The 13,043-nt window shown below is 40.3% G+C and overlaps 1 protein-coding gene across 1 annotated transcript in view; it reads left to right on the top strand.

Annotated features, from left to right (window-relative positions):
- Positions 1-223: 223 nt before the first annotated feature.
- Positions 224-13,043, top strand: part of LOC111964043 (BMP/retinoic acid-inducible neural-specific protein 1) — a 141,011-nt gene continuing 128,191 nt past the window's right edge. Inside the window, exon 1 of the mRNA XM_023987712.2 lies at positions 224-632. The gene's annotated coding sequence lies outside the window, so the exon portion shown is untranslated. The remainder of the gene's footprint in view (positions 633-13,043) is intronic.

The raw sequence follows: 13,043 nt of genomic DNA, 5'->3' as shown, positions 1-13,043 counted from the left end.
TTGGGGATGCTTTACCGTTTGTCATGCTGTCTTCTTTTGGGGATTTCAAAGTTGAACCTTTATAATCGTTGTTAATCAACACATAAAGTCACGACACGGTATATCGTTCCTCCCCACCCTTATTTCCCCCCTCCTTCTCTCCGGTTCGTCTCGTGTGGTTCAGTCCCACCCCCTGCCGTCTGGTATTGCCGTCGTCTACAATACAACGCTGTATTCTCAGTACCTCCCCCTAGTTTCGCTTCCTTTTGCACTGCACTCGATCAGTCTCTGCCTACCTTCCTTGGCATCCTCACTACCACCTCTTCACCTGCGAACGACTTTCACGGATCCGAGCTCGCCCGAACCTCCCTAGAACACATCGGGATATTTCTTCTTATCTATCGAACTCCCGTTTCCCCACGGGTCGACTTGGTCACTCTGTTTCTCTGTGTACTCATGCTTACCAACTTGCCGAACCGAAGGATTTCTCTCTCTTGAGCATGAGAAGGACCACCAACTCATTCACAATTCAACATCTAAGATTGAGCTACCAGCATGCACACTGGATACATATGCTCCAGCAAAAGTTTTCGTACAGAAAACTAAAGCACCTTGGACCACATATTCCGAGCACAGGGGAGAATCAGTTTTAGGTAAGCCTGCATAAGTGTAGCTTAATTTGCGTAAAATTGTACTGTTTTATATACACACTATACCAGTTATTAGAGTAGCTAGAGGTTATACTGTAGCTGATTGACAGTTATGGCGATTTAGCATGGTCAACATGACAGACTACAGTGTTTTTTTCTGGACGGATGCGTTTTTTTGCTTTATCATTGTCAAATCAGGCAGCGTGTTGTCTTATATGTAGCCAATGTGAGTTTTGTGTTTCCATGTGTCCAACCTATGTTGTTGTTATTTATCTCAAGTAACATTCACTAAATGTCCATTACTGTGGACATGAACAACGCTAGATCCTAATACCTTACATTTACATGCAAAGTGAGTTGGTGGTTCAGTGCAGTAGGCGATAGGCAGAATTCTCTTCGCATATGACTGGAGACGGCATGTATGTAATGCGAGGCTGCAGAGGAGGACGAAATAATGAAAGAGCGTAATAGTGAGGGGGGGAAAGCATTAAGAATCAGTTTTCAGTCCACGCATAGTTTCTTTCACACTGACCCTCGCCTCAATGAATGGACCGTCTGAATCAGACAAGGGCACATTGAAGTTCCAGGCACAGCATCATAATACGCTTGTGTATTTTGTTCTAGAAAAAACGGGGTTCAGCTCAAACGTCGATTCCCATTCCCATGTGGGATTATATCAACATTACTACAGTTGATTGTGCAATGTGCGTCCCTATCAGTTCGTTTTACAACATACGACTTAAATACCGATGCTTCTGAAATTCAAGACTTATGCCGCATTTCAATTGCTCACATTTCAAGCATCGTTAGTTTGTTTCTAGCAAAGTGTGGAATGAAGGCTACCCGTTTCACCTGCTGTATGGACTGTAATGCAATGGTGAAATGCATTAATGTTTGATGTTAGTCTCTCAGTTGTTAATATGCAGTAATTGGTGTGTCACTTATTTGATCTTATCCATGAATACTTTCAAACACAGTTTAGAGTCCATCGTGCAAGTGTATGCGTGTGTGTATGTGTGTATAAATATAGCAAATGACACAATATCAGGACTGTTGCCTCATTAGTCTACCTTTTCAACACAAACCTGTATGTTGGAGAGCAGCTTGATCAATAATTCAAAGATGCTGATGTTAATGGCTTATTCAAATTGATTCAACAGAGCAGAAATATTATGATCAGAAAATATATGTATGTTTATGAGGTTGCACCATCGAACCAAAGTTGCCTCTCCCTCCCTTCAAGTGAAGTTGTGTGAGTGCGCTACTGTCGACTAACTGCTGGGGGAGCTCGCGCTCTTTTGGCCCATGTGTCATATTATCATCTACAGGCAGGATAATTGACTGGTGCTGATGAATACACGATTAGAAATGCAACTCCACTTTTAGTGGGCAATTCGTTTTTTAGAACTAACGACTGGGTTTTATAACTAACGTCTGGGACTTCTTCTTCTTTACTTTGTGCCTTTAGATATGTGCAAATAGGTGTTCTTCATCCTTCAAGTTACAGATCAATAATGTACTCACGGTCTTCCTCTCCCGAACCCATGTTAATTCCACAACAGACAAATGTCATTTCAAACAGACATGGCACAGCAAGGATTGAACTAAGATACATTTTCTCTTGACATCTTCATATGAATCAAATCATAATAACAACATATACTGTAGAGTGGTCATTTCAACATGTTCATTGACCAAGATAAAAGTAGGCCACAGCAGCAGCAAGAACAGATTTACTGTCATTTTTAATATCAATATTGACATCATATCCATGCTGCCATGTGGCCTGTTTTGTGATCAACACCAAGTTGAAAGTTGTCAATCGATATAGCTCTCTTCAAGTCCACTCTGAATGACATTCCATTTCTACTCTGCATTTTAAGTGCTCTTTACAATGGACACTTTCCAATAACTATTTTGTCAGGCAAGGCATTAACACATACATATTGACAGTATGCCAATATGTTATATCACATTATTCTGCGATTAACATGCATGAAAAAATGGCTACAGTCACAAAACAAAGTCTTTTTTAAATATTTAAAATGGCTAATTCAATCAGATGGCCTTTATATTTCATATATGATGGCAACATATAATCATTTTCAAAGAGAAACGGCTCACAATCACATATGCCAAAAAGAAAATGCCTGCAGTAGCTTGAGGCTACAGCTGTGTCCCATGCTTGGTGACACTGTGTTGACGAAGCCTTCAAAGCCTGGGAGTACATGCTGCAGCATAATGTTTTGTGACTCCTGCTGTGCACTCCAATGATGGATTGATTGCAACCTCATGTTGCCATGATTCACAAAGGCAAATAAAGGACTACACACTAGAGACTACACACACACACACACACACACACACACACACACACACGGATTAGGGAGCATAGTAGCACATTCTCCCTAAATAGATAAACTGGGAGGTAGGCAGTGGCCCATTCTCCTGATGTATGGACAAGAATATCAAATACAAGCCCTCTCAGTGCTGGAGCTAGAAGAGCTAACTGTCTCACATTGCCAAGAGGCATCAGGCGTCTCCACTATTGGCCGGACTAGCAGTGTGTGCTGGTTGCAGCTGGAGTGGCCGGAAAGGATTCCTTCCAGAGGGAATAAAAAACCTGTTTTGATGGGAGGAAAAACAACAGTGGTCAAATCAAGCCATGTGTCAGAACAACACACACCGGACGGTGAACTTCATTCCAAATTGCAGTGGTAATCATTTGACCTGCAGTTGTCCTCTGGCCTGTACTTTTCCTCTGGGGCTACCACAAGACCTAAGCAGAAATGAAGTTGCTGGATGTGTTTGTTGACGTGAGGCTACTGTGGGATTGCTTGACTAGTAACTAAATACAAACAAATCTACGACTTGTACCTATATGTTATCTACTCCTATATAAAATGTTCCTATATGCACTTGCCCAGAGTGCAACTGTGAGATGTGCATACTGTATCTCACCATGCACTCATATACATATATGTATTTCCTATTTACTCTATGTACTTTCCAGTACAGTAGTGAGCTAATGGGATGAGCATGCATGGCTTATCGTGCACAGCAGGGATAGTGCCCTACAGCTGAAGGAAGCCTCAAAAACCTCTCAGCGAGTCAATCAAGGCAGACATTTTTTTATGCCTGCAAAATTAATATAGACACCTCAATCAATTATTTATCAGTCAAATACGTACCTTCAGGAGGTATTCACATCCCTTGACTTTTTCCACATTTTGTTGTTACAGCCTGAATTTAAAATAGATTAAATTGAGATTGTTGGTCACTGGCCGACACACAATACCCCATCATGTTAAAGTGGAAATATGTTTTTCGAATTTTTTACAAATTATTCAAATGTAAAGCTGAAATGCATTGAGTCAATATGTATTCAACCCCTTTGTTAAGGCAAGCCTAAATAAGTTCAGGGGTAAATATTTTCTTAATTAACAAGTCCCATAATAAGTTGCATGGACTTGATTTTTTTATGACTACCTCATCTCTGTACCTCACACACACAATTATCTGTAAGGTCCCTCAGTCGAGCAGTGAATTTCAAACACAGATTCAACCACAAAGACCAGTGAGGTTTTCCAATGTCTCGCAAAGAATAGCACATATTGGCAGATGGGTAAAAATAAAGAAAAGCACACACTGAATATACCTTTGTGCATGGTGAAGTTATTAATTACACTTTGGATGGTGTATCAATTCACCCAGTCACTACAAAGAAGCAGGCGTCCTTCCTAACTCAGTTGCCAGAGAGAAAGGAAACCACTCAGGGATTTCACCATGAGGACAATAGTAACTTTAAAACAGTTACAGAGTTTAATGGAGGTGATAGAAGAAAACTGAGGATCGATCAACAACAATACTAACATAATTGACAGAGTGAAAAGAAGGAAGCCTGTACAGAATTTAAAAAAAGAAATGCATCCTGTTTGCACAAGGAACTAAAGTAATACTGCAAAATCAATAAACTTTTTGTCCTGAATACAAAATGTTATATTTGGGGCAAATCCAATACAACACATTACTGAGTACCACGTTCCAAATTTTGAAGCATAGTTGCGGCTGCATCATGTTATGGGTATGCTTGGAATCATTAAGGACTGGGGAGTTCTTCAGGATAACAAAGGAACGTAATGGAGCTAAGCACAGGCGAAAACCTGGTTCAGTCTGCTTTCCACCAGACACTGGGAGATGAATTCTCCTTTCAGCAGGAAAACACAAGGCCAAATCTACACTGGAGCTGCTTTCCAAAAAGACTGAATGTTCCTGAGAGGCCGAGTTACAGTTTTGACTTAAATCTGCTTAAAAATCTATGGCAAGACTTAAATGGTTGTCTAGCAATGATCAATTAACAATTTGACAGAGCTTGAAGAATTGAAAAGAACAATGGGCAACTATTGTACAATCCAGGTATGCAAAGCTCTTAGAGACCTACCCAGAAAGTAATTGCTGCCAAAGGTGATTGTAATGGGTTTGATGAGATATTTTTGTATTCAATAAATTTGGTAACATTTCTAAAAACATGTTTTCACTTTGTCATTATGGGGTATTGTGTGTAGATGGATGAATTATTATTTTTTTAATCCATTTTGAATTCAGGCTGTAACACAATAAAAAGTGTAATAAGTCAAGACACATGAATACTTTCTGAAGGCACTGTAGACAGCGGGTGAACCCTAATGCTATGTTATACACTGGTGGTGAAGCTGAAGATTAACTGACATTATCTATCCCCACACATATGTGTGGTTGTGAAATACCAATATTATTTCTAACCTGTAAGTGAATGTAGGTGTATAACAATGTGTAAAATGTTGATTTATTTGACTATTTCTAATATCATACCCAAAAATAGCGTGTAATGATTCACCGGAAATCAAGACCCATACAATATTCACTGGCAGAATATCTACAAAGATGAAAACAGTAAATAAACTTCAACCATATAATTATGACAGCTTAACCATCAATCAGACCAGGCCCAAAACAACAACAACAACACAATCATGTTTACTTCCAGAAAGTCTAATGTTCGGTCAGTATGAAATAAGTGAGGTTGATTCACAAATGTAATCCCAAACTTTACCCAAAGGCAGGACCAAGGAAAATGTGCATTCATTTAAGGAGAGCAAAGAACATAGCCTGAGGAACATTGATTGACCAGATACGTTTCTGTTGAAAGACATAGTAGTCTGTACAAACTTGTGAATGTGACCTTGGCTTGAATCATCTTGATTTTAGTGCACAGCATATTATCCAGTGTCTATATGGGTTCACATTTTCAGTGTTAAATTAACACACAGTTTAGTTTAAAGCCTTATTTGCATATTTCCCAGAGTGCCTTGCCTTTCAAGTGAAGTGTAGAGTTACCACCCATGACTGTATTTGTTAGTGACAGAGACATAGTTATTGAATTCATTCATTTTCAATCCTGCGGCATTCACCAAGTGAATATTTTATCATCAATTTAAATATATATTTTTTCTCTGTTTAGTTTTTCCAGATATTTTAATTGTTTTATTTTTATAGAAAAACCACACAATTCAATATTTTAAGTACAAAACAATGCTTAAACCACACCAGGAGACCACTGTTGAGGTCTGGGAAAAATCTAAGAATATATTTTTTGGGGGTTGTTGATACCGTTCATTCAGTGTACACCAGCAAAATAACTTGTCTGGTTAGCGGTGTTTCTGTAGCACACGTGATTTTAGAGTTTGCTAAACGAATCACCACTGGATTGATGAAAATAATCATGATCATTCTGCCAGATAGGCATAGGCTACGTTGTTGTGAACAAGGTTCAATACCTTTAGTTGATTTCCTACAAAGTTCAATACATTATTGAATTTTGTTGAATTCTGTTTTAATGTCTGGATTCCATGATTCCATCTACATTCTCTGCATGGCAGATTTTATAGGGCTCAACATTCAGAATGACTGCCTGCCAGGTTGGGAAGACTACGTTATGAGACTGCCTAAACCATCTAAACTGGAACAGACATTTCATTAACAGATGCAGTAAGTCCAGATAGGATTACTTTAGAAAATTTGAGTAGCATAAGATTAATTAATCAATCAATGTACGTGCAAACACAGATATTTAAAAAAACGTTTTTTGTTTTTTTAACCCTTAATAGAGCATGCTAGGAAATATGATAATGATGGGTGTGGTAATAATGATAACGCTGGTTATTAACACCAGTGAGTGTTCATTTAACACTTACAGAGTTAATTTAACACTTGAATCAACACTAGAAATGTTGCACTGGAAAATCTGCACTATCCACTGGGAACAGATGTCAATTCAATGTCTATTCCATGATGGTTCAACGTAATTTCATTGAAGGGCATGGAAACAACCAGAGTGTGCCGAGTGGGTAGGTAACACTGGCCAATTTGCTGTGTGCAAGATTTTGTTTGGGATCTTTTTTTTTACTCTTGTCTTGTATAATTTGATAGTTATCTTTTAGCTTCTAATGGATTAGATTAAATTTGAATAGGAGAGAGGCTGGTCTTTTTGAAAGGCATTTTCATCATGCCATAATAATGCAGCCATTATTGAATCTAAACGGTATTAGCCTCAGGAGAGAGAATGCAATTAAAAGATAATAATGAAAAGTAAATCTTACTGCCTCTGGGTCTACATTGTTTATTGTTTCTGGTCTTCTCACATTTGTATTTGTTTTGTAGGACATTTTTTTATCTTACAGCCTACATTTTCTGTATTTAGACAACAAATTAGACAGCAGCATACATGTTTGAAAGAATGTATGTATTACTATTTTATTGCTAAATGTTTCACTGTCAAGATCCAAATATTACTTTGGCCAAATCTAGGACTACAGTGCAATGAGGTTTGTTCGTGATATGCATTTGAATGAATCACTGACGGACAGAGACAATTTGGATAATTATAGCATATGTCATTTTGCTGATTTACATTTTACATTTACATTTTAGTCATTTAGCAGTAGAGTGCATACATTTTATTACATTTAAAAAAAAAATATTTTTACATACTGAGACAAGGATATCCCTAGAGAGCAGACGCTCTTATCCAGAGCGACTGATGCCCTGATTTTACAGTTGTAGTATCTTAATTTGATCACCCTGTCAAAGGTGAACATTCCTGCAATGCAGGACATTTTTCAATTATGTGTATTTGCAGTTGAAAAATACTTTTGAYGTTTAATTTCCACTTTGAACTTTCAGACTTGATTTTTCCTTGTATCAACCCCTATAAAAATGTAAATTCATTATAATCCACACAATAATTCAAATGTCCTGTTGCTGCAGGATTATTTTCCTGCAGTAGCAAACACGCTCAAATTAAGATGCTATGCATATGAAGCAACATGTTGGTTTTTATGCCACCACTGTCAAAGCTATCAGTCATGAATGAAGGCTTTATGGCTTCACAATCACAAACACATTGCCATTCCTGAGACCATGTATAGTTGACAGTGTATCTTGGTATGTTGATGGGTGGCCCTATTCATGCAGGTATACATTTTCTCATTAATATAAAACATTATTATCATCATAAATCTTGCCATATATGCCATTCATCATGATTGGCACCAATAAAAGTGATATGGAATCCTTACAGTCTAACTACAGCTTTTCCTGGGTGTTGGGTGGCCAATCAAAAATGCATATTATGACCAATGGTAAAATAAAAAACAGGTTAATTGTGTAGATAATCCTCTAAGAATGCCAAAGGTCCAAACCTCATGTCTCTATCGTAATATGTCATAATCTGTTCAAAACATATTCGAGTTCTTACCCTTGTAGGATGGTCAAAATTAGGGCGACTAAATCAATGGAGGCCAGAGAAAAGAAGTGGTCAAAAATCAGGAAAATAGAAACACGCCAGCTAGGCTGGATGCTGTGAGAGAATTAAGGCTATCTGATAGGCTTACCATTGAACTCATCATCTTTTTTGTCAAATATTAATGCGACGTTCCTGTTCTTTTTCGAAGACTTCTCACAAAAACAAGCATATCTCCGTGAAATGTCAACGGAGCACTGAGCTATTTCTTTTCAAAGCCTTTTACATTTAATTCAGCTCATGTCATGGTCATTTTGATATTTGCGGCACGCGGGAAACAACTTGGAAGACAACGACCACAAAATGTAAAATCCTCAAAAGTTTCAGCGAGAAAGCTGCACTGCTCTGTCAACAAGAGTTTGGTGCTTATTATTGGATGTATTAAGTTATGGAATACCAGTTTGTGGATAGAATGATAATGATATGTTTGAGAAAGACCCCGCTGAAAGATTCAGAGCATGAAGAATCATATTTGTCTTGGTAAAATGTATTTTATAACATAAGGAAGTGCAATGTCATTGCCAAAGCGCGTTTTCACCCACTCTGCGCAGACCCTACACACCCTACTGAATGTCCTTTGAGCCACACTACACCCCCATAAATAACAAAGCCTCCACCATTTGGACAAAAGTAGGACCCCTGAATCTTGAGAAAAAGCCCAGAGGCCTCTGCAGACAGCAGAAGCTTAGTACCTTGGTTGCTTACGTGTTGGGTTGGACTCTATTCTCCAGTTCACCTGATGACAGGTTAGAAAGAAGAGAGGGAAGAGAAGAAACTCCCCTACGGGTGCTATTGGGCATCCTTACTGTAGCCTGCTGAGGCTGCTGGGATTATTAATAAACAATGGCAACCTGGTGGGGTGGAAGGGATCCTGCCAGTTGGCAACTCCTCCTCACCGCTGGTACCAGTCAGTCCCCAGTCAGTTCAGTACAGTGAGGGGGCTGGCTGCCAAGGCTGCCTGGAAAATTAAAAGCTCACTAAGAAATTCCACATGTGCATCTCTCTTTCTCGCCATGCCTCAGTCGGTTGTCTTCTATCTCTGGCGAATTAGAGAATTAGCGTTGTCTTGATGCTAATCCCCCGTTTGATATGCTGCTGTCTAAACCCACGTTTTCCTCCATGTTTTTTGATAGAAAATTCCCCAAAAAAACAGCAAGGCCATTTGTTTTTTCCTTGAGATCAAATAAAGATAGGGTTCAGAGATAAATGTTCTCTCTTTAATGAGATTTACTCATCCTGCACTATTTGGTGCTCTATCAGTGGTCTCCTTGAAACTATCCTCAGGACCATCTTCTCATATATTCTCACCACGAACTTAGTTGTGAATTGAGGACGGTGGTCTGATTAGATGTAATTGGTGCACTATGTAGAAATAGAGGTACTTAGGCTACTCTGACTCAAGATGTTGATTCAGATTTGCCACGTGGGAGCATCTCTGACGTGGCTTTCCCAACAATTCTGAATGTCCTGAATTTGCCTGCTCACCCAGCAGACCAGCTGGCTGGTGTGTTTATGGTCATATTCAATCACTCCCTATCCCAGTCTGCTGTCCCCACATGCATCAAGATGGCCACCATTGTTCCTGTACCAAAGAAGGCAAAGATAACTGAACTAAATGACTATCGCCCCTTGGCACTCACTTCTGTCATCATGAAGTGCTTTGAGAGAATAGTCAAGGATCATATCACCTCCATCTTACCTGCCACCATAGACCCACTTCAGTTTGCATACCGCCCCAACAGGTCCACAGACGATACAATCGCCATCACAAAGCACACTGCCCCATCCCATCTGGACAAGAGCAATATCTATGTAAGAATGCTGTTCATTGACTACAGCTCAGCATTCAACACCATAGTACCCTCAAAGCTCATCATTAAGCTTAAGGCCCTGGGTCTCAACCCGCCCTGTGCAATTGGGTCCTGGACTTTCTGACGGGCTGCCCCCAGGTGGTGAAGGTAGGAAACAACCTCTCCAATTTGCTGATCCTCAACACTGGGGCCCCACAAGGGTACGTGCTCAGCCCCCTCCTGTACTCCCTGTTCACCCATGACTGCATGGCCATGCATGCCTCCAACTTAATCATCAAGTTTGGAGACGACACAACAGTAGTGGGCTTGATCACCAACAACAATGAGGCAGCTTACCTCTCACTCAACGTCAACAAAACAAAGGAGATGATCGTGGACTTCAGGAAACAGCAGAGGGAGCACCCCCCTATCCACATCGAAGGGACAGTAGTGGAGAAGGTGGAAAGTTTTAAGTTCCTCGGTGTACACATCACAGACAAACTGAAATGGTCCACCCACACAGACAGCGTGGTAAAGGCGCAACAGCGCCTCTTCAACCTCAGGAGGCTGAAGAAATTCGGCTTGGCACCAAAAGCACTCACAAACTTCTACAGATGCACAATCGAGAGCATCCTGTCGGGCTGTATCACCGCAACTGCTCCGCCCACAACCGTAAGGCTCTCCAGAGGGTAGTGAGGTCTGCACAACGCATCACCGGGGGCAAACTACCTGCCCTCCAGGACACCTACACCACCCGATGTCACAGGAAGGCCAAAAAGATCTTCAAGGACAACAAACACCCGAGCCACTGCCTGTTCACCCCGCTATCATCCAGAAGGCAAGGTCAGTACAGGTGCATCAAAGCTGAGACCGAGAGACTGAAAAACAGCTTCTATCTCAAGGCCATCAGTCTGTTAAACAGCCATCACTAACATAGAGAGGCTGCTGCCAACATACAGACCCAAATCACTGGCCACTTTAATACTTTTGGTTAGGGCTTGTAAGTAAGCATTTCACTGTAAGGTTGTATTCACTGTAAGGTTGTACACCTGTTGTATTCGGCACACGTGACAAATAAACTTTGATTTGATTTGAAATGGATTTAATAATGTTTACATATCCTACATTACTCATATGTATATACTGTATTTCATACCATCTATTGCATCTTGTCTATGCCACACGGCCATTGCTCATCCATATATTCACATGTACATATTCTTATTACATCCCTTTACATTTGTGTGTACAAGGTAGTTGTTGTGAATTTGTTAGATATTACTGCACTGTCGGAACTAGAAGCACAAGCATTTCGCTACACTCGCATTAACATCTGCTAACCATGTGTATGTGACCAATAACATTTGATTTGAAATGCGTGAAAATAGATCATGTCATGTTGTAAGGATGTCTTTGGCTCAAAGACGGATGGCTATGAGATAGATGAAATTTACTAAGAAACAACCTTAAACACTGGGCACACACAGTGGGCACATACATTGTTTCCACTTAATTTCAATGAAATTACGTTGAACCAACGTGGAATAGACGTTGAATTGACGACTGTGCCCAGTGGGTAGGAATCTCTGCAATGGTTTGAGACTAGATACAGTTATTTGCTAGCGTCACATCATCATTGTTGTTATCATCATAATCTTCTACTTATTTTTCATCCTCTTCCTCATCACCCCACCGTCATCATCATCATCATCATCACTGACTGCATGCATAAGCTCTTGATCTGGTGCCATTGTTCAGCTCAGAGTTAAGCTGCCTTTTTAGCGCCTTGTACAGAGAGCAAGACTTTTAAAAAAGCCACCAAGTCATTCAGGCAGTCCTGAATCTACCCAACTAAACTGCAATATCAGCTATGGGGGGAAAATTGCTTGGTGCAGCGGGTTTTCGACATCGCCTGCTCGGTCCCTCACAATAACGTGCGGCCAGGTGTAGAGGGAGGAGGAGGAAAAACAAGAGGAGTCTGCTTGATTTAGCGGTAATTATAGAGAGTATTTCCTCCGTCTCCCCTCTCTCTGTGAGTGGAAGCGAGTTTCCAATTCTATGTCCTGTCACCTCGTGATCACTAACGGGTAGAAAGTACCTATTAGAGATAGGGCAAATTGCAGGGGGCTTCTACCATGGTCCTCATTGGGGAGCTTGGGGTGATGTTGAGGGGGAGGATGGGGAGTGAGGGGAGATGGAGGTTGAGGTGTTGAGGAGACTGGAAACTATTTTAAAACTCTGGAGACTTTTCCGAGGCAATGACTTCGACATTTGAACTCAGGGAATACATCCGTACTATTTTTTTCCCCCACATATAAAATAGAGGGAAGTCCTGCTCTAGGAGTGTGATGTAATTTCCCTTTCTTAGAATGAGACCGTTTCTAGAGTTCAGAAAATAGACCCTCTTTTTAAGGGTGAGTGCTTCTGGTGAGGTGGCTTCCTTAGTAATGACAGTATCAGCAATGGCTGACGCCCATGATATTGCATTTGATTAATAGTTTTTAGGATAATATTAGATCATGATAGAGATGCACACTTGGTAATTTTCAAGGTCTTGTTTGATCCTAAGCCAGCGTTTCCCAAACTCGGTCCTTAGAACCCCAAGGGGGCACCTTTTTGTTTTTTGCCCTATACACTACACAGCTGATTAAAATAATCAACTAATCATCCAGCTTTAATCATTTGAATCAGCTGTGTAGTGTTAGGGCAAAAAACAAAAGGTGCACCCCTTGGGGTCAAAAGGACTGGGTTTGGGAAACGCTGTCTTAAGCCAATGCTACTCAG

Source organism: Salvelinus sp. IW2-2015, linkage group LG5 (genome assembly GCF_002910315.2).
Source record: "Salvelinus sp. IW2-2015 linkage group LG5, ASM291031v2, whole genome shotgun sequence".
NCBI classification, from domain to species: domain Eukaryota; kingdom Metazoa; phylum Chordata; class Actinopteri; order Salmoniformes; family Salmonidae; genus Salvelinus; species Salvelinus sp. IW2-2015.
The sequence above is the reverse complement of the archived record's forward strand: the minus strand, read 5'-3'. Positions and strand labels throughout refer to the sequence as shown.